Source organism: Nematolebias whitei, chromosome 12, assembly GCF_014905685.2.
Source record: "Nematolebias whitei isolate Nwh7 chromosome 12, NemWhi1, whole genome shotgun sequence".
Lineage (NCBI taxonomy): Eukaryota > Metazoa > Chordata > Actinopteri > Cyprinodontiformes > Rivulidae > Nematolebias > Nematolebias whitei.
In genome coordinates this window covers 20086095-20112324 of record NC_056509.1, presented here as the reverse complement: position 1 = coordinate 20112324, position 26230 = coordinate 20086095, and positions in this window count along the sequence as shown.

Here is a 26230-nt window from a genome sequence, read left to right as displayed (position 1 = left end):
AGAGCCACAGGTCTCTACGTCGTCTGCTGCAGAGCCACAGGTCTCTATGTTGTCTGCTGCAGTGCTCCAGGTCTCTTCACCGTCTTCTGCAGAGCTCCAGGTCTCTATGTCATCTGCTGCAGAGCCACAGGTCTCTACGTCGTCTGCTGCAGTGCTCCAGGTCTCTTCGCAGTCTGCTGCAGAGCTCCAGGTCTCTTCGCCGTCTGCTACAGAGCTCCAGGTCTCTTCGCCGTCTGCTACAGAGCTCCAGGTCTCTTCGCCATCTGCTGCAGAGCTCCAGGTCTCTTTGCCGTCTGCTGCAGAGCTCCAGGTCTTCAAGTCTCCGGAGGGTCCGGTGCTCTCCAAGTCTCCAGAGGGTCCGGCGCTCTCCAAGTCTCCAGAGGGGCCGGCGCTCTCCAAGTCTCCAGAGGGGCCGGCGCTCTCCAAGTCTCCAGAGGGGCCGGCGCTCTCCAAGTCTCCAGAGGGGCCGGCGCTCCCCAAGTCTCCAGAGGGGCCGGCGCTCCCCAAGTCTCCAGAGGGGCCGGCGTTCTCCAAGCCTCCAGAGGGGCCGATGCTCTCCACTACCACGGAGGATTCACCTCCATGGTTCTCTAGGTCGCACGATGCGGCTCCCAAGTCCTCCTCGCCGCCTTCCGCGGCCTCCAAGTCGTCAACGCCACCTGCCGCGGCCTCCAAGTCGTCAACGCCGCCTGCCGCGGCCTCCAAGTCGTCAACGCCGCCTGCCGCGGCCTCCAAGTCGTCAACGCCGCCTGCTGCGGCTTCCAAGGTCCTATGTGTTGGAGGGCCTCCCGGCCACCCCCCTGAACGTTGGTCCCTTGATGGACGGCCTCTCGGCCGCTCCCCTGAACAATGACTCTAGGGACGGTCTCTTGACCGTTCAGATCCTTTGTGTTTTCCTGCTTGTGTTTTGCCTTAGTTTTTGTCAGGTCCTTGTGTTCTTCCTTGTGTTTCCTCTGGCCCTCCACCCTGCAGTGCCGCCCTCCACCCGCCCAAGTCCTTCGGGAGGGGTTTTTTTTGGGGACGCCTGGAGGCGTCCTTGAGGGGGGGGTACTGTAAGGATGGTACCATTTGCTGGCTCTGTTTGTGTCTGTGTTTCCCTAATGTTTCCTCTTCAGTTTAATTGGTGTCACCCTTGTCTCGTCACAGCTGTTGGTAATCACGTCTCGTTTTGTCCTTGTATATAAGCCGTCTGTTCTGTCTTGTTCCTGGTCGCGTCGTATTCGTTGGGTATCCTGTGTTCTCCTGCGTCTCCTGAGTCTTTCCTGAGCTTCCTGAGTCCTTTTGAGTTTCCCCCTGAGCCTTCTGTTGCTGTAAGTTTGGCTGCCACGTCAGCTTATTATTTTGTTACTTTTTATTCGTCATTAAAGTATTTAGTTTTGTAATCTGCCGAGTTGCGTCCTGTCTGCACTACTGGGTTCGTCCTGTCCACCAAATCCTGACACCGTATGTATATTTTCTGTAATACGTTAACAGTGTTGAGCCATTTTAACGAACAATGCTGCAGATAATACGTTTTTATTGTGTTTACTCTGTGACACAGTTCACACTTGGACTTGTGATTCTGTGCGTCAGAATTTCAGGGATGACATGCAGAGTTAAATGTCATTAATCAAAATAAGAAAGAGGAATGATTATACCTATTGAAAGTTTTTATTTAACACAAATCAAAACCAATGTGTCATTTTAACTGCAGTAAACACATTTAAGTAAAAGTTGTCTGCCTGAAAAAAGGAGCATTAGATACAACTAACAAAGGAATAAACACTGATCATTTAATCTCCAGTTTGTCATCAACTCTAGTTAAAATACTGTCTATTCAACCTTGTAATGGATCAATATTGAACAATATTTTAACTTCCTGACACCATTTTCAAAACTTGGACCTGAGTGTTGAGCCATTTGGAGACATGTCTTGTCTCCTAACATCCCATGAACTGACACATTTTACTATTGCAGCAATAATTTCTTGTTCAAGTTCAAAATAAGTTGGTTTTCAAAGATTTTTGAGTCCAGTCTGGCTCTTTTGAGAGAGAGAATCTGCCCTGTTGTACTGAGCAGTCTTTCAATAAGGCCATGGGTGGTGCATATCTTCTGAGTGACTCTCTTGCAGTGGAATACATTTTGGGTGTGTTAGTGGTGCTGTGGGTGCACCCATCTCAGTGACATATATACTAGAATATATGTCATTGGCCCAGCTCTTCTTGAAGTTGGGCCTAATGTTACCTGCCCACTTTGCAGTGATTCAATGGACCAGCTCCCCTCTCACCATTTGTTACTTTCAAAGTAACAAAACAAATCAAAAAGCTGCAACATGAATGTAACTTGTAATGCAACACATTATAGAAATGTAGTGTAGTAGAAAGTACAGATACTTGATGTAAAATGTAGTGGAGTAAAAGTAAAAAGTACCCACATTTAACTCTACTTAAGTAAAGTACAGATACATGAAAAATTTACTTAAGTACAGTAACAAAGTATTTGTACTTAGTTACATCCCACCATTGGGTGTCAGTGAGCCAAGTGGGCTGCAGCCCTGACTGTTACTGAGGTAAAAGCTTGGATATAGAGGAGTTTAGATTTCCTTAGATAGAGATTCTTGATTGGCTCCAAGAAGCTTAAGATAAACCATCAGGTGGCTGAGGCGAGGAAAGCAGCATGTTAACAACAGGAGGTGGGGTTCTGTTGACCTTAACCAATGATGCTGTTGGTAAGTGGAATACAAAGTAAATATTTTGAGAAGTTTCTCAGTCCCACCAGTAAAGCAATGTGAAGCTCTCAGTTTATTGATGGGTGCACACTCCTACTCTCATCTATGAGTGGTCAGAATGAGTTTTCTCCACAGGATAGTGTTGTGTTTGCTATTGCATAAAAAGGACACCAGTGGGCACTCAGAGACAGTATGTTAAAAGATGCTGTACGCAGGGGGAGAGAACGAAAGTGAAAGTAAACGGAGAACTGAAGCTGATTCACGTGCCTGCTCATTTTCTCTTAATTCAACCTGGCAGCACCACAACAGACAGCTGGACTCTCTTTTAGGGATAGGGTAGGTTTCAGAGAAACACTTGAAGTAGAGCTGCTGCTCTTCCACATCGAATGTAGTTAGCTGAGGTTGTTCACGGATATGGTAAGGATGTCCCTTGGATGTCTCCCTAGGGAGGTGATCTGGGTATGTCCAACTGGCAGGAGACCTCAGAGAAGACCCAGGATTGTAGGAACTATGTCTCTTGGCTGGCCTGGGAATGCCTTGGAATCCTGTGTGTAGATGAAGCAGTCGAAATAAATATCTGGGCCTCCCTGCTCAAGCTGCTGGCCCCATGATCTGACTCTGGATGGAACAAGCAACATATGATGGGTGGATGGATTATATTGTGTAAATTTGTTCTGTATGTTAGCAAAATATCCCATGAACAACTGGACAGATTTTAGTGGCGATTCATCCATCCATCCATCCATCCATTATCTTTTACCTACTTCTTTTATTTTGGGTCACGGGGGTTGCCAGTACCCATGTCCAGCAATCGTTGTGTGTGGGGCGGGGTCCACCCTGGACAAGTGCAAGTCCATCACAGGTTTAATGGCGATTTCAGAGAATAATTTCTACATCTGATTGACTTTTGAAAACAATCCAATTTAAGATGGTCACCACTGCTAATCAATATTAGCCAAGACAAAATGGTCCAATGTTACAATAATTGGGGTAAAATTTGATCTGCTAGCATCTGAACCTTATCCTCAAGTCAGTATCTCTGCAAAACCGACTGAGGCACTGTTAATTTTCAGATGACTGCGGCTGCCATCTTTAGTCAGCTTGCGTGTAAAAGTTAATCAGTCACACATTCACTTATTTGGGCACAGACACCTCTGTCCCCCCATGTTTGTTTATGTTTTACTTGGACGGGCTGTACTGAAATGTAATTTTGTTGTGATTTGGTGCAATGACAATAAAGCTGATTCTGATTATGACATTCAGGCAGCTGTAGCTGAGTGGTTAGAGCAGCCGTCCTCCAAAGGGAGAGTTGTGGGTTCGATTCCACCAGCAGTCACATGCTCAAGTGTCCCTGGGCAAGACACTGAACCCCTCATTGACTCTGATATGTGTCCCATCAGAGTATGAATGTGATTTAAAGCACTGAATAGTCTCTACAGAGTCAGATTAGCTTAGTAAAGATCTAGAAGAGTGCTGTATGAATGTGTAAATGAGGACACAGATTATAGAGTAAAGCCCTTTGAGGATCTTGCAAGTACAGTCCATTTACCTTTTTTTTCTGCACTAACAATAATGCATTAACAATAATCTTGTGCTTCTTGAAGTATTTTGGTAACAGACAAATACACAAACACACCGACACAAACAAAAACATGGATATCACCCTCTTCATGATGTCTGAAAATACAGTAGTACAAACATATTATTGAAATTAACACTGAAAAAGTTTATATATAGTTGCTGCTTACTTTCAAAAGTAACAATTAAAAATATAGTGAATTTGTTTATTTTTTGTAAAGAATGAGAATCTTAGTTTAAATGTAAAACAATCTTCCAGAGAAATAATAAAAAAAAAACTTTAAAATATATATTTATTTGTAAATCTTCCATTTATAAGTCTAAATAAAATGTATTTCTTACACTATAAATGCTGAATAAATTGATAAAACTGAATGAATGTGACACATTCAGGTTTTGTTGCCTCTCTTTCAGAATCAACATGTTCATGTTTTATGGCTGAATATCCTTGTTATTACAGGCAGATGGACAAAAAGAGCTTTTGTTTCAGTTGCACTCTAACGCAGTGGTCAGTCACTTGTGAAGCTGCTGTAGAGGTGAGAAGGTCACGGTCTGTGCGAACGCTAACGTAACACGTTTCACGCTGGGCTGGTCACACTTTGGATGTGGCCTCAAGCCCATTAACACAGCAGGGGGCCAAACGGAGAGCCTGAGCACCAGCTGATTATTCTCCCAGTGTTCGCTGCCACACATGAGGACACTTTCAGTTCTTTTGATTCATGAATATTACTCATAATGCATAAATGTCAGCTGTGCACAAAGACATTACAGCCACATATTTCTGAAGCTCTTTAAGGACTATTCTTTAGTCATCACATTTAAGGATGAAGTCTTGGAAGAAGGGGAGTGAGTTTTGGTAAATAGTGGTTAAGCTGAAGCCTGGTTCTGTTGATTTTCAGAAGTTGTAGATAAAACCTTTGGGTATGAAACGATTGAAAGAACGTTTGAATCACTGGTCTCTCTGGTTGTTCAGTGTGCAGCTGATTTGGACTCATGACCAAAGAGGTCCTTTTCTGGAAATATTGTGCAGCGTGACTTCTGTAACAGTCGTTGTCCACGCCATGAGCTTCAACAGATTGTATTCCCTCCTTGTTCCTCCTTGAGTTCAAATCTAATATAAAGAACGTCAACACCAGCACTTCATTCCCATTCACTCTTTATTTTGACAATTCTGCAGCAGAATGTAATCCCACAGTCTATTCGAATCCTGTTTTCTGGTCTAATACTAATCTGCTTTAAGGAATCTTATTTCTGCAGCAGGGCAGAGTTATTTCCTTCATCGGTTCCGGCCCAGCTACAATCTGTGCCTGATGTTGCTGGGGCTGTAAGTAGAGTTGGACCTGTACCATACTTGCCAGTCTATAGAATGCACCTGACTGTAAGCCGTGCATACTAAATTTAAAATAAGACATAATTTTGTTCATGAATAAGTCACGCCATTGCATAAATCATGGATGTCCACAAATTAATATCAAAAACCGTACAAAGGTTCCTGATGGAGTGTGCAGCTGTTGTTGTAGTACAAGAATGAACCACCAGATAACGTTTCTTAGATGTTGGTTTGCCTTCAACGCACGCAGACTGCTGATTCTCACAGTACTTCATGATGCGTCGCTCTCTGACTCATGATTACCAGTAATCTACTAGAGTAAATAATCATTCAAGCTACAGAATGAACACAAAATAGTCATAGAAGAACACACTACCAGTAATCACTGGAGAGATCAGTGCTAAACACCTACGTAACTGAAATTATTATCAAATTAACATACCGGTAAATTTTACCCACAATTCCTATTTGAAGTCACATGACCAGCAGTAACCAGAAAATTACAGTATGGTAAATGTTCATTAAATTACTGTCATCGATATTTATGGTGGGCAGCACGGTGGCGCAACTGGTAGAGCTGCTGTCTCTCAGCGAGCAGGTCCCCGGTTCAAATCCCGGTCCGGGTGCCTTTCTGGGTGGAGTTTGCATGTTCTCTCCATGCATGCGTGGGTTTTCTCTGGGTGCTCCGGTTTCCTCCCACAGGCCAAAAACATGCATGTTAGACTGATTGGTAACTAAATTGTCTTTAGGTGTGAGTGAGAGAGTGAATGGTTGTTTGTCTCGTTTGTCTCTATGTGTCTCTGTGATGGACTTGCGACGCGTCCAGGGTGTACCCCGCCCCTCGCACAGTGATTGCTGGACATGGGCACCAGCGACCCCCATGACCCAAAATGGAAGAAGCGGGTAAAAAATAATGGATGGATGTTTATGGTTAAGCACGCTTTAGTAACAGCTGCTGTTTTTAACTAATCATCTACTAAACTCAAAACACCTGCACAGGTTTCCCAAAGTGTCATTAAATTGCTTAAACTTGGTTCAATTGTCTCAGTTTCAATAGGAAGAAGACTGCAGACAGAACTGTCCAGAAGACCATCATTGATACCCTCCATAGGATGGGTAAGCCACAAAAGTTCATAGCTAAGGAGGCTGGCCGTTCACAGAATGCTGTGTCCAAGCATATCAATGGAAAGTCTAGTGCAAGGGCAAAATGTGGCAGGAGAAGATGCACCAGTAAAAGAGATGACTGTGGACTTCATCAGATTATCAAACAAAGAAGATTCCAGAATCTGGCAGAGATCCAGAAAGAGTGGAATGAGGCGGAAGTCACAGCTTCACGTTCAGACGCATCCGGGAGATGGTCTACAACTGTTGGGTTCCTCGTTCCTCTTTTCCGATGAAAGTAAAGTGTGCCTTTCATTCGGAAATCAAGGTCCAAGTGTTTGGAGGAAGAAGGATGAGGAACAGAACCCATACTGCTTGAGGTCCAGTGTGGAATATCCACAGTCAGTCATGATTTGGGGGCAGTGTCTGGTGCAGGTGTTGATAAACTCAGCTTTCTTAAATCCAAGGTCACTGCAACTGTCTACCAGAATCTAAAAAGTTAAGTCTGGTCCTCTGGACATTCAAAAAACAAACGACAACAACAACAACAAAAAAAGAGTAGAAACGTTTCGTCTCTCATTCGAAAGACTTCCTCGGTCTGAGGTGCTGTATTCAGCTCAGTCTCTTAAATAGCACCTTCTCAGAGTGGATCAACCAGTTTGCTGCTGACAACCAAAACCAGCTGCTCACATGGTCAAGAAGGACCATCAGCCTAACAATGGATCATTAGCACACTGATGGCTGTTTACTATTCACAGGAGTCTGAGTGATACCAGCAATCACAGCATTGTAAGAGGGGGACAGTTGAACACGTAGGCCTCCACCCCTGTTTAACGATGGACGATTTCTTTTCACAAAGATGGCCTCCTTTACTCCTCTCTCAAACCATCGTTCCTCTCTGTCCAGGATGTGAACATCTTCATCCTTGAAAGAGTGACCGCTGGCCTGGAGATGAGTGTAGACCGCAGAATCCTGGCCTGATGATGTTGATCTTCTGTACTGGTCCATCCTTTTGGCCAGTGGCTGTTTAGTTTCCCCGATGTAAGACTGATCACAGCCCTCCTGACACTGAACAGCATACACAATATTACTCTGTTTGTGCCGGGGACTGGATCTTTGGGATGAACCAGTCTTTGCTGTAATGTATTTTGGGGTTTAAAAGCTACTGGGGCATAGCTGAACACAGCACCTCAGACTGAAGAAGTCTTTCGGATGAAAGATGAAACGTTTCTACCTTTTTTGTTTTGTTTTGTTTTTTGAATGTCCAGTGGACCAGACAACTTTTTTAGATTTTTCTACTTGGATTATTGAGCATGCATCAGGATAGTCTACCAGAATGTTTTAGAGGACTTCATGATTCCTTCTGCTGAGGATCTGTATGGAGATGCAGATTTAATATTCCAGCAGGACCTGACCCCTGCCCATGCTGCCAGAAGCACCAAAACCTGGTTTAATGCCCATGCCACAGTGCTTGTCTGGCCAGCCAACTCGCCAGACCTAAATCCCATTGAATCTATGAGGTATTCTCAAGAGGAAAATGAGGAGCACCAGACCAACAACAAAGAAGAGCTGGCAGCAAGCATCAAGGAAATCTGGGCTTCCATAACTCCCAGTCAATGCCACATTGCATTGAGGCAGTGATTAAGGCAAAGGGATTCCCAACCAAGTATTTAAGATTGACATATCGTTTTGAAAGTACCATATTTTGATCAATTTGTTGTGATCCTAATTTCTTTCTTTTTTTCCTGCAAAAACTGAGAAGTAGTGTGGGCTGATGTCTTCACAGTATTCTAATTTTTTTTTATCCTGTTTTCGTGGGTTTCATGAGCTGGAATCCCAAATTATGTAAAAATAAACAAATAAATACTTGAAATTCTTTCAATTGTGGGCCCTAAAGATGAACTTTTTGAATGGAATTATGGAAGTTAGACAACTTTTCCATGATATTCTAATTTTTTGGAAAGTGTCTGCATATATATATATATATATATACAAAGTACAAATATTAAAATAATATACTACTTACTACGTGTACTACTATTCCTACTTCGCAGTTTTTCACTTATCACGGGGATTCAAGTTACAGATTCCCCGTGATAAAAGAGGGACTACTGTACTTAAAAACAAAACAAAAAACTTATCCAAACCTGACTATCTTAATTTCAAAAGCATACTCCAGTAGAGTAAATCATAAACTTGGAGGCAGCTGTCCAGGTTGGTATCATGTTTACAATAATGCCAACCCCAAGTTAGCAGACTGAGAAGGAATGACAGAGCCAGACGTAAAAAAAACAAGTGATCTTTATTCACAGGTGCAGCAGCAGCTAATCGAAGAGGCTAGCTGGCTGCTCATGAATTACCAAAAGGCAGTTGATGTCCCAGAGCTGGAAGAACATCTGGCAGGAGTTTATATACAGTACACCAGCAGAGCAGTCCTTCTCAATCAGCAGCAGGTGGAGTGAGTTAGTTGATTGATGCAGATGTGGAGAGAGTGAGTGGCAGAGAAACTCCAGGAATGCAGGTGGAACAAGCTCAGGTGGGTTTGATAAGGACACAGGTGTGCAACAAAAATCAGCATGGTCAGTGCACACAGAAGTAAGCAGTGATTTTCCTCATTTATTCACTCAAAACATGGCTGCATGGCTCACTGGTCATATCCATTCAGAGCTCAGTGAGATTATAAGCTAAAACGTTTCTATTTCCTCACAGTTTTGAGTCACCAACTCATCTCTAACAGCTACAGTCTCGTGAGAAACAACTTGGCACATTGACACAAATGCGATTCGGATAGTTAATGTTTGTAGTTTTCAAGATGAGTGTTTGTCTGGACTGGAATTGAACAGGGAATGTTAGTAAACAATGTTTATGGTGCAATTATTTAAGTGGTAGGAGTGCATAGTGATGGATCCTGGTGATGGGAGGGAGCAATTTTATCCATGACCATGCACAATGGCAGAGTCAGTGGGTGGCCAGAGGTGGCCTTGGTTACCATCTATTAATTTTAGCGCCCCCCCCCCCCCCCACACACACACACACACACAAGTCCACCCTCATAATGAGATATTTAATAGAAGCCTTTCTTATGCCTAGATACAAAATCAGACAAAAACAAAAGTCGCTTAGTTGCTTATTTTTCAAGTTATCCCTCACATTTACATTTATATACATATATAGTGGCAGCCATCTTGAATTTGGGCTTAGCAACCTGATATTTAAAAGAAAATTTCTTACACCTGGATGTAGCCACACACCAAAATGGAAGTCAGTGCCTTACTTATTTTTCAAGGTATGTTCACAAAACGCATGGTCAGATGGACAGACAGAGGATATTTTCAGTTCCCCCTTTTAACTCTCAGATAGGACACAAAAAATACTTGTCACTTATCAAAGTGACAGTCCCAGTAGCAACTCACTGGTGCTAGCAGTGAAAACACAATGGAGTGGCGCTTGTATGATGACACTCTTATTTGTAGTAACCATATATTTTCCAAACAGGAAGTGGTTTCCCCTTATACACACCAGGACAACCTCTGACAGAGTTAATTTACAGCTAAAAGCAAAGACTTGAACATTGATTCCAGACATAAACTGAATGAGACAACCAGTGCTTAATTTGAGCCAGATCCTGCCGGAACAAGATCCGGAACTCCCTCATTTTCACCGTGTGTGTTCCGGCAACTGTTCAGTCGGATCCGTCAGCTCGTATATTCGCCCATAAAAGTCATCACGCATTTTGATTTTGATTACCCAGGTCTGTGTGGATTTTACTGCTTCAGCAGGCGCAAAAGCTCACGAACATGCTGCTGCCAGCAGAGACGCTGACCACCTGTCCCGCGGGGATGAAGTGTCTTCATCCACCTTCAGCTGTGTCTCAGAATCCACAGCAGCAAACAAACATTTTAACGGCACAAACCAGCACAAATGTAGCACTAACCACTCGTATTTACTGGAATTTTTGACGTGGGTGTGGTGTCAGCTTCACCTGCTCAGCTGTGTGCCCTGCAGACAGTGCACGTTTTACGCACAGGAGCGTCTCCAGATAGCTCTGCAGAGCGCGCACAACTGCTAATGTGTCAGAACTTCTGCATACATTTCAAAGATAATAAATAAAAAAGCTTACATTAAAATAAAAATATGAGTGAAATGTTTGATGTGTATTATTCACGTCACGTTTCAAAATTAGTCAAAATAACAGCAATCAAAATGTTAAAAAGACAGTCCATTTTATTAACTAAAATAAATGGATGGATGATTGTCCTTAGTTGGACAACAGAGAATTGAAGGCAGTGGTGATAGAGACTGGAGCAGAACAACGAGCAGGACTGAATTCAGAAGAGTTTGGGTCAGACAGTGAAGTTTGTGTGTGTGTGTGTGTGTGTGCGGCGGGGGGGGGGGGGGACGCTTGACAGAATTAGAGCCGCTATAATTCGCTGCGCTCTAAAATAGTAATTTCAATTCAACCTTTATTTATAGGAGGTTGTTAGTCTCGTTGAGCCTCGTCATTTACAAGAGAGACCTGTTTTTAATCTAATGTTTACAGATGTTTAACAACATGTTAAAATACACCAAAATGCAAGAAATGGCATCTCTTTTATTCCAGATTTTCTGGGGAAGGAACCACTGACACCCCCCCCCCCCCACACACCTTCACCCCGGACCACCTGCTATTTGTGTTCCAGCATCAGTTGTTTTACAAATTAAGCCCCGGAAAAGCCCCTGGATATATTTCGGGGGGGGGGGGGGGGGGTGTCTACCTCTGCTATTGACCGAGGACGCTGACATTGCATATAACTGGATTCATGATACCAGGTTTCCTGTTTTTAGAATAGTCTGGATCCTGGTTTTTCAACATACAAAGAAGACGGTCGTAGCTAATTTGGACCTTGTCAGGCTGCTGTCTATCTGAAGGTCTGATTCGTGTTTTGAGGACTCAAAATCAGCTGATTTGCGAACAAAACCATAAGTTGGAAGTGATTTGAATCGCAGGCCACCTGCGGCTTTGAGACTCATCAGCATGAAAAACCATCTTGAAGAGGCTCATAAGCATGGACCAGTGGAATGCACCCTAATCTGACCATTTCAGACCTTAGAAGTACCAGTACAGACTCAAGGCTGATGGAAAATAGACTGCCTGAATAAATCAACAATTGTGGGTATCTGAATCTCTCCCCAGTCGGCCTCGGAACAGGCCGACTTACCAATTTCTCCTGGGAAATGTGTAAACTATGGAAAAGCAGAAATCCCACACAAGACAGGCTCTAGAGCAATGTGGATATCCTAACTGGGCCTTCCTGAAAGCAGAGAAGAAACCCAAACAGGACTCCAGTCAGCCAACAGGTGAAAAGGAGGAACCCAGACCAGTGGTCATTCCATATGTTGAGGGAGTATCAGAGAAACTGAGACTTTATTTTCTAAACATAACATCCCAGTGGCTTTTAAACCCCAAAATACATTACATTAAAGACTGGTTCATCCTAAAGATCCAGTCCCCCGGCACAGAGTAATGTTGTGTATGCTGTTCAGTGTCAGGAGGGCTGTGATCAGTCTTACATCAGGGAAACTAAACAGCCACTGGCCAAAAGGATGGCCCAGCACAGAAGATCAACATCATCAGGCCAGGACTCTGCGGTCTACACTCATCTCCAGGCCAGCGGTCACTCTTTCAGGGATGAAGATGTTCACATCCTGGACAGAGAGGAACGATGGTTTGAGAGAGGAGTAAAGGAGGCCATCTTTGTGAAAAGAAATCGTCCATCATTAAACAGGGGTGGAGGCCTCCGGGTTCAACTGTCCCCCTCTTACAATGCTGTGATTGCTTGTATCACTCAGCCCTCTGTGAACAGTAAACAGCTATCAGTGTGCTAATGATCCATTGTTAGGCTGATGGTCCTTCTTGAGCATGTGATCAGCTGGTTTTGGTTGTCAGCAGCAAAACTGGTTGATCCACTCTGAGAAGGTGCTATTTAAGAGACTGAGCTGAATACAGCACCTCAGACTGAGGAAGTCTCTCGGATGAGAGACGAAACGTTTCTACATATTTTTTTGTTGTTTTGCTTTGTTTTGTTTTTTTGAATGTCCAGAGGACCAGATTTAACTTTTTTAGATATGGAAAAGCTTCATCTATCACCCCCCCCCAATTCAGATGTGCTTCATAGACCGCCTCGTCATCAAATGAATATGTAATGTGTTCATAAATGTCCTTTAACTGGCTTTTGATGTCTTAAATCTTGCCCTGTAAGGACAAGGTGTGAAGAGATCTTTTTTTGAAATGCCACTACCCCTCTCCTCATGTCTTTGTCCCTTTTTCTTTCTTAATAAAAAAATGTATTCTGAATAAGAATAAGAAGGCCGTGCTTTATAGCAGCAGCTTCATGCACTCCGTCCATCTTCTGGACAACTGCATGTACACAATCTTGTTGTATCTCAGCGCAATGATAATAAAGCTTATTCTGATTCTGAGAAGATTTCAGTACTTAAAGCCCTCGGAAGCATTTGGAGTTTGCTGGAACATTGTTCTATTTACGATACCGTGTCCAGCTGGGCCCAGGTTCTGAGTTTTATGCTTTGACTAAAACGGCCTTCTCTTCTCATACCTCTTGTAGTTTTTGTGAAACCAATCTGATGATCCGGGTTCTGCTTCATGCCTCCTCTTGCCTCCCTGCACCTGGAACTTCCCCTGTGAGTCTTCTCCCTCTTCAAGCCCCTGTAGAGAACAACTCTCCATTCAACCACCATCCTGCTCAAAAGTTCATCCTGCCACCATCATTCATTGCACACCTCCTATTTGGTTTCCTTGGTCTGCCTCACCCACCAAACTCATCTGGATCCAACTCCAAATCTATAAAAGGATATTCAAGTAAGCCATACGAGTCAACTCCTGGACAACTAATCCTTACATCCCTGTTTCCACCATTCTCACCGTGTGTCTACTCCCACAGCTGACTCCTGAGTTCCTGAACTTACACATTGTAAAAAAAGTCACTTATCTTTACTTGTTGGTCTCTCGTGTTTTGATCACACACCTGGGTATACAAAACCAAACACAAACATGATATACCTAGCATATTTTTCAGCTCACCCAGCCGCTCTGAGATCAAACATCCCTGGCCATCGCTATTCCAGAGCATCCTCTGAGTAACAGAAGTATGTGAGGGTTAATATGCCAGTGCCATGCCTGGAAATAAATTTGCAGTTAACTGCAGTGAATCTTGAATCTTAGTGAGGATCCACAACTTCTCCTCCTCCACCATAACCCTCAGCACTGGCTCTCCTCAGGGATGTGTGTTGAGCCCCCTCCTGTTTACTCTGCTCATGTATGATTGTGCAGCTACCCATCCAGGCTGTCACATTGTAAAGTTTGCAGATGATACAGTGGTGGTGGGATGCATCACAAATGTAGATGAACAGATGCTGAGATATATTCATCAATTAAAACGGGTTCTTCATTTTTCTGGACTGTGTAATATACGTGCATTGAATTTAATAAAATGTAACGTGAGACGTTATTTATCTTTGACCCATCAAAATGAATGTGGTCATTTATTTTACAGAATCAAAGTTTAACATCAAACATTTACATTAATTTGGCAAATTGGAAAATAACAACATAATTAATCAGCAAGCTGTACAATTAGAAAACCATACGGCGATGGTTGAAACTTTACACAGACATTTCTAAAATATCTGGAAATGATTTCTACTTGATAGAAGAATTTTAAAGATGGAAAGATGGAGTTTAAAGGAAGTAAAAGATGGATGAGGGAGAATGTTTATGTCGGCACTCAGAAACAGCACTCTCCATTCGAACCCAGCTTTTCCTCGGTACGCTCGGTAGTAAACTTGACTCGTTACCTCTCTGAAGATGAATCAGCGGTTACGGAGTTCCAGTTAACGCTACCTGTCCAGCGTCTCCATAGGATGGCTGTGACCCGTCCGAAGTAGTGACGAGATTCCGTCCGACACAAGCTCACCTCAGCAAGTGGACTTCACATGAGTGGAGTCCTTCAGAAGTTCCACTCAGAGGTGGAAGATGTTATAATCCAAACTCGGAAGAGCCTTATCATGGCTGGACTTCTGTTCTCCCAAACGACTGGAGCTGCAAACTCTCCAGCCGACTCCAACGGCAACTCACAGAACAACGACTTCACAGAACTGCGAACATCTCCGAACTGAGAGAACTAGGAAGTACCGGCATTTAAAGGGCTCTATTTCCGGTATATTTGAGAGTTCCTGATTGGTCAATGTCGACCAGACAGGGGTGTGGTTTGTGACGTAAGAGGTTACTAGAAGTCAGAAAACAGCAAGAATTGTTATGGAACAGATTAAAACTGTTCTCAGAGACAGAGAGAGATTTGTTTTGGCGAGTTTGGAGAAACAGGTGCCAACTTCTCTGTTGACGTCTGAGAGGATGTAAACAAGACAGTTGTTCCAACACATGTCTGCTTCGACTCCTGACCTTGGAAAACGCACACTTGCTCATTCAAAGACAGAAATCATAAAATGCATAATTACTCTGTAACAGGCCTTAACATGAATTCTACTTTGCATAAGCAACTAAAAAATCATTGTTACTGTTTTACAGTTAATAAAATTGATTAGTTCACTGCAACATCTAAAATGGTTTGAACTAAAACACTTTGGTTATCAACATTTGTAAAATAGTAATGATAATAAAAAGAGAGTGTTCTTTCACTTGATTTTCAAGAAAGAAAGTCTCAGGATGGTGAACCTGTATTTCTGGATTCAAATCAATGAAATGACAGTTTCTGTCCCACAAGGTTCTTAAGGTCAAGGGTTTTGACCTTAGGCTTAGTTTTGACATCAGGTCAAGTTCACTACACAAACAATGATGAGTCCAGCTACAGGCAAGAGGTGGAACACCTGGAGAGCTGGTGCAAAGAGAATAACCTTCACATAAATGTGAAGAAGACAAAGGAGATGATTGTGGACTTCAGAAGGAACAAACACACCTACACCCCTGAACATAAGAGGATCTGCGGTGGAAGTGGTCTCCAGCTACATGGACTTGGGTGTACACATGAATGACAACCTCAGCTGGAGCAACAACACTACCAGCCTGATCAAGAAAGCTCATCAGAGACTCTACTTCCTCAGGCGGCTGAGTCGAGCTGGTCTGTGAAGCTCAGTCCTCACCTCCTTCTACAGGTGTGCAGTGGAGAGCATCCTGTGCTCCAGCATCAATGTGTGGCATGGAGGCTGCACAGCTGCAGAAAGAAAAGCTTTGCAGAGAGTGGTGAAGGCTGCACAGAAGACTGTTGGAGTCAGTCTCCCCACCATCACAGACATCTACACCTCCAGATGCAGGAAGAGAGCCACCTGCATCATGAAGGACCACACTCACCCAGCACACATACTTTTTGCCCCGCTCCCCTCAGGAAGGAGGTTGAGGAGCATTAAGTGTAGAACCACTAGGCTGAGGAACAGCTTCTACCCTGAGGCTGTTAGACTCATGAATCTCTAACTAGAATAATCACTGTGGAAAAATCACGTCATGTTGCTGCTGATCTGTTTCATGTTGATGTGTTCATGCGTGCTCATCTGCTTACACAGACTCATGTTCATGTTTGTGCTGATGTTCAATGTTTTATGTTATGAGTGCTTAGTGTATATTTAGTTGATGTTTTTCTTAGTTCATATCTTAGATGTTATTGCTGTTTTTCTTATACATTTTATTGTTGGATGTAACTGGGACCCTGTGTACATAATTTCGCTCCACCACATGTACCACATGAGGTGCGAATGACAATAAAGAAACCCTGACTCTGACTCTGAAATCATTTGTGTGTAACAGTAAATATTTGACCATGCATCTTTTCAGGACACATCATGAACAGGTAATGTGAAAAGGGCAATAAAAGCACATGGATTTACAGGAACAAGGAATGCTTCACCGTTTGGTGAAGAACCCTGAAGGTTCAGAAGCTCTCAGTAATAAAACAGGCAGGTTTTTAAACAGCTATCTGTTAGATGCAGCCTCCTCATTTCCCATCTTGGAGATACTCCTCTTATGCAACATGAATCAGTTTTATATTCCCACGGACACGGACCCCTACTGATGGCTGCTTCTGGCAAATATTTTTATATAGCCTTGTTGGTCGTCAGAAGCTCATGGAATGGGTTTGGTCCACATGACTTTAAATCAGGCTTGCCATCTCATTTGCTTCACTCCTTAATGCGCTGCCTTTATAATGCTGTAAATAAATGTTTTATATGTCAGCTGATGCACACTTGAATGCTATATCCTTGCTGCATGGGGAAGAATTTGAATTTGCACACATGCCTTGAGATTAAATGAAATTGCTGAAGGATTGAATGAATCACGGTCGACAGAGCTGAGAGACATGAGCTCTTCAGATCTGTTATGGACATAACTTTAAAAGCACTTTCAGTTTTCCAGAAGCATATTTGCAATATGCAGAAAAACAATGGTAGTGTCGTTGACAAATTTCCTGACAATCAGCCTTCAAGTTGGGGGTAATTTGACACATCGTGGCTGAAGCACATCCCGCTGATGAATGGAAGGAGAATCTCACAGACGAGCAGGAAAAGCTTCACTTACCGTTCTGATTATTAGAGCGCCGCTGATCAAATTTACGACTGTAATTTGGTCTGGACATGCTTGTGTTTTCCATTTACATATTGTTTATAGAGCTGTGATTTCATTTGCATAATAGGAGCTCAGAGTGAGATGCTGATGAAAGCAGAAGGGAAAGCTCTAAGTAAAGTTTTTCGTGGGCGTCTCTTAAAAGAGGAGAAAGAAAAAATTACACTCTGGCTGGTTTCTTTATTTTTGCTGAGATGTTTCATCCTTCATCCGAAGGACTTCTTCAGTCTGAGATGCCACAAACAAACTGGAGTCCCACAAATACCACACTCCCATAGTGGGAAAAAAAAAAAAAAAACAGTTTGCTGGCGATAAGATGGTTTCTGGGGCCTGCCCTCTCCACCGTCAACTCCTCTGAGGCAGTCATGCCTGGTTCAAAACACCAAAGTTCATGCTCAATAATCCAGGTGCAAATTCAACAATGTTCAGTAAGGTCATCTGGATGGGTTCTTTTTTTGATGAGACGTTTCATCCTTCATCCGAAGGACTTCTTCAGTCCGAGAAGCCACAAACAAATGGAGGGCAGGCCCCAGAAACCATCTTCTCACCAGAAAACTGTTCCCCCCCCCCCCCCCCCCCCCACTATGGGAGTGTGGGATTTGTGAGACTCCAGATTGTTTGTAGCTCCTTAGACTGAAGAAGTCCTTCGAATGAAACGTCTCAGCAAAAAAAGAAACCATCCAGATGACCTGACCATTGTTGTATTTGTACCTGGATTCTTGAGCATAAAGTGTTGGTGTTTGCTCTGACTGTGTGCTGCAGAGCTCCTCTTACTTTGAAAGTAAAAAATTTGAAACTTTCAAATGATTCTAAGCACGAGTACCGCAACGGTAATCATATGCCCACCAACAAACTATGATTAAAAAATATCCTGATGCATGCTCAATAATCCAGGTAGAAAAATCTAAAAAAGTTAAATCTGGTCCTCTGGACATTCAAAAAAAACAAAACAAAGCAAATCAACAAAAAAAATGTAGAAACGTTTCGTCTCTCATCCGAGAGACTTCCTCAGTCTGAGGTGCTGTTTTCAGCTCAGTCTCTTAAATAGCTCAGAGTCAAAGTTTCATCCTGCCTCAGCAATGCCAAACCACCACCTTCCAACATCAGTAGAGAGGAGAGGGATGCACTCACCACTCTTAGCAAGGACAAAAACATCATCATTCTCCCAGCAGACAAAGGAAGGTGCACAGTGATTTTGAACCAGAAAGACTATCATGAGAAAGTTATGACACTCCTTAGTGACTTAAACACTTATGAACCTCTGAAAAGAGATCCAGGAAGTGGTTACAAGAAGAAGTTAATAGATTGCCTGAAAATTTTGGAGCAGGACAAGGCTATTGACCGTTTTCTGTACCACAGACTGTACCCAGGGGAGGCCACACCTAGTCTGTATGGTTTACCTAAAATCCACAAACAAGGTGTACCTTTAAGACCAATTGTTAGTATGATTAACTCTGTCACTTACAATGTTTCCAAATATCTGGCATCTGTACTCATCCCTTTAGTTGGCAGCTCAGAACACCACATACAGAACACCATGGACTTTGTGGATAAGGTGAGGGATGTCATCATGGAGACTGATGAAACAATGGTCTCTTTTGATGTCACATCACTCTTTATGTGCATTCCTGTTGATGATGCAGTAGAGGTGGTCAGTTTAAAATTAAAATCAGACACCACTCTGAGCAGCAGGACCACACTTTCCACAGAACAACTGTGTCAACTCTTGAAACTGTGCCTGCAGTCAACCTACTTCACATATGGGGAGCAATATTATAGGCAGAAACATGGGTGTGCTATGGGGTCTCCAGTTTCTCCTATTGTTGCCAACCTGTACATGGAGGAGGTAGAAAAGAGAGCCTTGACGTCCTTTTCAGGGACACCACCAAGTCATTGGTTCAGGTATGTTGATGACACCTGGGTTAAAATCAAATCTCAGGAAGTCCAACATTTTACTGACCACATCAACTCTGTGGATAAATACATCAAGTTCACACGAGAAGATGTAAAAAATGGCAGGTTGGCTTTCTTGGACTGTGAGGTCTCAGTCTCTGGTAGAGGACATTTGCAAACTGAGGTGTACCGCAAACCCACCCACACAGACCAGTATTTGCAGTTTGACTCCCATCACCCTTTGGAGCACAAGTTAGGAGTCATCAGGACTCTGTATCACAGAGCAGACAGCGTCCCCACTGACCCGGGAGCCAGGCAGAAGGAGAAATCCCACACTCTCTAGAGCAATGTGGATATCCTAACTGGGCCTTCCTGAAAGCAGAGAAGAAACCCAAACAGGACTCCAGTCAGCCAACAGGTGAAAAGGAGGAACCCAGACCCAGACCAGTGGTCATTCCGTATGTTGAGGGAGTATCAGAGAAACTGAGACGTTTATTTTCTAAACATAATGTCCCAGTGGCTTTTAAACCCCAAAATACATTACGGCAAAGACTGGTTCATCCCAAAGATCCAGTCCCCCGGCACAAACAGAGTAATGTTGTGTATGCTGTTCAGTGTCAGGAGGGTGATCAGTCTTACATCGGGGAAACAAAACAGCCACTGGCCAAAAGGATGGCCCAGCACAGAAGATCAACATCATCAGGCCAGGACTCTGCGGTCTACACTCATCTCCAGGCCAGCGGTCACTCTTTCAGGGATGAAGATGTTCACATCCTGGACAGAGAGGAACGATGGTTTGAGAGAGGAGTAAAGGAGGCCATCTTTGTGAAAAGAAATCGTCCATCATTAAACAGGGGTGGAGGCCTCCGGGTTCAACTGTCCCCCTCTTACAATGCTGTGATTGCTAGCATCACTCAGCCCTCTGTGAATAGTAAACAGCCATCAGTGTGCTAATGATCCATTGTTAGGCTGATGGTTCTTCTTGAGCATGTGATCAGCTGGTTTTGGTTGTCAGCAGCAAAACTGGTTGATCCACTCTGAGAAGGTGCTATTTAAGAGACTGAGCTGAATACAGCTCCTCATACTGAGGAAGTCTCTCGGATGAGAGACGAAACGTTTCTACATTTTTTTATTGATTTGCTTTGTTTTTTTTTTTTTTGAATGTCCAGAGGACCAGATTTAACTTTTTTAGATATGATTAAAAAAGAGCTTGATTTGTGACTTTGAACTTAGACCTGGGGTGATTAAAAGTGTATGCAACCCTCTGTCCAGGGATGATGCACATGTGTATGAAATTTCCATAAATCATCTTCAGCACCTCAGATGTGATAGGTGAGATAAGAGAAAGTTTATGGACAAACCAAGACTATGCCATCCATCTTTCGAAGACATGTTCCTGTTAGTAATATTTTACACTGCTTTATAATGTAGCTGTTTTTGTTTCGTTTTTATTTCATTTCTTCTATTTTTTCATTTTAGATGCTTTTTATGATTGTTGTCTGTTCCTCATCTGTGTTCTTTATTTAAATCAGGTCTCTCTTGTAAATGAGCCCTCGTGGCTCAGTGAGCCTAACCTGTAGAAATAAAGACTGAATGAATGAAAAAAGTTTATTATGTTTCCTTAAAACTATCAATAGCAGGGGATTCTCAGAGCAAAAAGAAGTGAGTTCCAACTCATAGGAGAACAACTATAGGTAGCTTCCTCTGACTTGAGAAACATGCAAGGTACAGCTAATTAATCATGTCTGCTCACCCTGTTTTCTGTTGTTTTTCCTTGTTCTGTAACTACTTTCTGTAGATGCTGGTGAGAGGGCGTTGCTGAGCTCTCACAGCTGCTCTTTATTCAGCTGATGGCCAACCCTACTTAAGGCTGAGCTGGATCAAATGTCTTTGTTGGACTGTTATTTGCTACATGGTGACAGCAATCTACAACTCTGTTATACCTGAGCAATGATTAGACTTTTGAACAAAGTAATCATCGGTGTGAATCACATTTTCCTCTGTGTGCTGAAATCCTTGCCTGAGCCATTCTCTAAAGCAGGGGTGTCAAACTCACTTACAAAAGGGGGCCGGAATTAAAACCTTTTTCAAACTAAGGGTCAATTTCAGAATCGACATTAACTCGAGTTAGATACACGACATTTTTTCTTGGTTGCAGGTTCCTCATCAAGAGTTTGATTGGTCTCATTTGACGTTCCCTGCTGCACGTTTGACATCATAATCAAAGATTATTGAAAAAAATTAAAGTGATAAAAGTGTTTTACGTTTAACATTTCACCTTGGGCGCCAGATAAGATGTCAACGAGGGCCACATTTGGCCCCCGGACCTTGAGTTTGACACCAGTGCTCTAAAGTATGAACTTCACCAAACTCTATAAGGAAACATACATGCTTTTACCTCCTACCTGAAACCATCCATCCATCCATCCATCCATCCATCCATCCATTATCTTTACCCACTTATTCCATTTTGGGTCACGGGGGTCGCTGGTGCCCATGTCCAGCAATCACTGTGCGAGGGGCGGGGTACACCCTGGACGGGTCGCAAGTCCATCACAGGGACACATAGAGACAAACGAGACAAACAACCATTCACTCTCTCACTCACACCTAGGGACAAGTTAGAGTTACCAATCAGCCTAACATGCATGTTTTTGGTCTGTGGGAGGAAACCGGAGTACCCGGAGAAAACCCACGCATGCACGGAGAGAACATGCAAACTCCACCCAGAAAGACCCCTGGACCGGGGTTTGAACCAGGGACCTGCTCACTGAGAGGCAGCAGCTCTACCAGTGCCGCCTACCTGAAACCCTTTCCTTGTATTGTGGAACCTGGAATTCTACCATTTTTCTTCTGGACCTGGAACACATAATACACAGATCCTTTCTTTTCCACTCTCCTACTGCACCAGTATGATAAAAATCCAGTTACCTTTTTACTCCAGTCTGATGCTGAGTCTTTTTAGTTCTTGGTACTTTGAAGTGTGTGGTTAATTTATTATTACCAAAATGATACCTGAGTCATCTGACAGATTAGGTATACATTGCTGTGCAAGGCCATTTAATGCTTTTAATACAAGCCGTTGGATCTTAGAACAGTTTCTGCTTGTATTAGGATGCCAGTGAAGATGTCTGACATGTTCAAAGTTCCTAATATGGCCATTACAAGTTCAGTAAAAATTAGAGATATACTGCAAACACTGTTCTTCGAGAAACAATAAAACCAAAACAAACCAACAGGAGTGCAACTTAAAATATGAAAAAGCTGTGCAACACGTAAACCTTAATAAAATGCAGATTGCAGATGTTTTTAAACATTTATTGTATTTTTTCTATGCAAGAACAGATCTAATTCTTGAAACAATATATAATTCATGCAACGGTCTTTTACTTGACCTACTTTATGTTTAGTTGAACACTTACTTATTGTTTATAGTTAGAAACAGTCATTTAGAACATGTAAAGAACATTTGTGAGCATGCAGGTTCAGAGAATAGAAAATGATACTCCTGGGTGTGCATAACTGGAAGCTGGAGCTGCTGAAAGAGAGTGTTCAAGTGACAAATGGAGACTTTCAAGATCAACCAGGCTTTGTTGGATGTCAGTGTCTGTGAAATGTGAGGTGTTACATGTTCCTTTGAAGGGCAGCGTTGCCACATGTACATCATCAGAATGACAGTCTCTCATCCCGACGCGTCCGCTCCCTCCTCCAGCACGTCGGTTGTTCATCCATCTGCACCAGGGGCTTCAAACAGAGGCTTTAACAAGCAGGGCTAGGTTCTGTTGAAAGCTGCTTGTTGGTGTAAAGTGCTCGATAGGGTCCACAGGTTGAGAGGAGTGTTCATCGGGTTGAAATTGTCATCTCTAAAGCTCAACATTTTCAACAACATCATGCTAAATTATATGTTTGACTCTTATGTTAAGTGTGCCAACGTGAAAGGCATGTGGTCACATGCACGGTGGTAGAAAATTAGCATTCCGTCTAAAAAATCCCTTTTTTTTTTCTTTTGCCCAAAATGATAATTAAAAAAAAAACAGATGTAAAAGATAAATAAAACCTTTATATAAAATGTACATACAAATACACAAACAATGAACACAATCAACATTAAAATGATAAAAATGGAACACGTTATTTAACTGTTTATCTGAAAGGGTCATTAGTAAAACCTACAAGCTGTACATTTATTGGACATTTGTTAATCGTTTGATTTTTTTCAACACATTTTATTTTATTTTGTTTTATTTTGTTTTATCTTTATTTCACCAGGAAAATCCCATTGAGATTAAAACTCTCTCTTTTGCAGGAGAATCCTGGCCAAGACTGGCAGCAGCATACAGAGGTTACAGAACATTCACAGTAAAAACAAAAAGTGAACTCCGTCATAAATAAATTAAAAGATTCCTCAGTTTGTGGACTTGGAGAAGGCGTTCGACCGCGTCCCTCAGGGAACCTTGTGGGGGTACCCTGGGAGTATGGGGTACCAGGCCCTTTGATACAGGCTGTTAGGTCCCTGCATGACCGGTGTCAGAGACTGGTCCACATCGCCGACAGTAAGTCGGGCTCGTTCCCGGTGAGAGTTGGACTCCGCCAAGGTTGCCCTTTGTCACCGATTCTGTTCATAACTTTTATGGACAGAATTTCTAGGCGCAGCCAAGGTGTTGAGGGGATCCGTTTTGGTGGCCTTAGAATCAGAATCAGAATCGGAATTGCACTGAGGGACTATGTTTCTCGGCTGGCCTGGGAACGCCTCGGGATTCTCCCGGAGGAGCTGGACCAAGTGGCTGGGGAGAGGGAAGTCTGGGCCTCCCTACTTAGGCTGTTACCCCCGCGACCCGACCCCGGATAAGCAGAAGAAAATGGATGGAGGGATGGATTCCTCAGTTAAAACGTTTACAGATGATTCTTTCTCAAAATCAGTAAGAACAGCTTTAAAAACATTTAGGGACATCAGCTCCTTTAGGTTCTTCTGTTTCTGCAACTGGTTCCAAGAAGAAAACTGAAAAGATTTCTTTCCCAGTTCAGTTTGGACTATAGGCACCGAAAGTAAAAATAAGTTCTCACAAAGATAATCTCCTCCGGTGGACTTTCTCTTTATAAAGGCCAACAATTTTTAATATGTTTATTTTAATAAAAATAATAATTAAAAGTAATAATTAATGATTTAAATTTTAATTATTTTAATATTTTATTAAAATATTTTTAAAAATGTGGCTTTGGATCTGAGGAAATAAAGCAAATTTACTAAAATTAGATCAGCTTTGAAGATAGACAAAAAATTAATTATTTGAGAAGAATTTTTAAATAACTAAAAAGCTGTTTTCTGACAAGAATTGGGTTTTAAGATTCGTACACGATGTCAGACAACAAGAGTGGTTAAAAAGATTATTGAAATGCAGCTACTGGTGGAGGTCAGAATCCAGTGGCAGGACCAATCTGAAGAGATATGATAGTTAGTGGACTGAATATTTCTGTGAGTGGGAAGATGAACAGAAAGACAGTCACTAATCTTCTCAAACAGGAGAGGTGGGGGCCACCTGAAGGAGTTGGGCAAGATGACATCACCGTCACTGGGTGACATGCAACTGCAGAGCAAAGCTGAGGAGAGCGTGGTCAGAGGGGAAATCCAAGAATGAGGTCCAGGTGTAGAGGCATGGGTCATACAAATGGGGTCAGAGATCTAGATCCAAATCCATATGATAATCCATGAGTCATAGTCATTGATCTGAAGGAGTAGCCAGTACAGAGGTCATAAAGGCAAAATAATAGTAGACGGAGCAGTCAGATCAGGGTTTCCAAGAGGCAGGTGTGAGGTCAAGACGTGAAGATCAGAGAAGGCTGTGACAAGAACGCTGGACATCTACTACCGTGAATGGGTTTGATAATCTGGCAGATTGGAGTGGTGAGAATAATCCTTAAATATGGATCAGAACAGGTGCAGGGAATGAGGACTGATGAGCTGAAAGTGCAGAAGGGGGCATGACAGAGTGACAGAGCAGCAGATCACAGCATGAAGAGGCAGAAACATCATATCTTCACTATAACAAACTCAAAGGTCATAGGTGCCTGTCTGAAAATATATACATAACTCTAATATTATTTGTTTTCAAGTCTTTGAGATATTTTTTTCATTAATTCAACCTTTATTTATGAAGATTAGTCTCATTGAGCCTCGAGGACTCATTTACAAGAGTAACCTGTTGTAAACAAAGAACACAGATAAGGTCCAGACAGCAATAAACAATCATAAACAACAAAAATAGAAAAAGTGTATAGTTAAACTCTTCTTATTTCTACACCCTTTTAATACTTTACTCTCCATAAAGGCTACTGATGTTTGGTGAGCTGATACTAATTAAACTTCAGAAGGATGGAATGCAGCAGTATGGGGTCTTCATGTCACTTTTCGTAGCCAATTTGTCTTTGAATATACAGAAGCAAGAGCAATGTTCACATTTTCAGGAACATTTGAAAGTTATTCTGGGTTTGGGGGAGATGGTGCCTCAAAAGCAAAAGTTGATTGGTTGAAAAACTGTGGCTTTGCCTGCAGGAGTCAGGTCTGTCTTGCTGAAGGAGGAGTTCAAAGCTCTCTGTTTACTGGTGCATATCTTTTCCAGTCCTCACCTATGGTCTTGAGTTGTGGATTTTGATGTAAAAATCCAAGCTGGTGAAATGAGCTTATTTCATAGTGTGGCCAGGCTCAGTTTTAGAGAAAGGCGAGGAGCTGCATCATCCAATGGGAAGCTCAGAGTATAGTTAACAAATTACAAACAATTACAGATAATGATCAGAGATTACAAACAATGATTACAGAGTCCAAACAATGATTACAGTTTACAAACATTGATTACAGATTCCAAACGATGATTACAGATTACAGAAAATGATTACGGATTACAATGATTACAGATTAACAACAATGATTACATATTACAAACAATAATTACAGTTTACAAACATTGATTACAGATTACAAATAATAATTACAGATCACAAA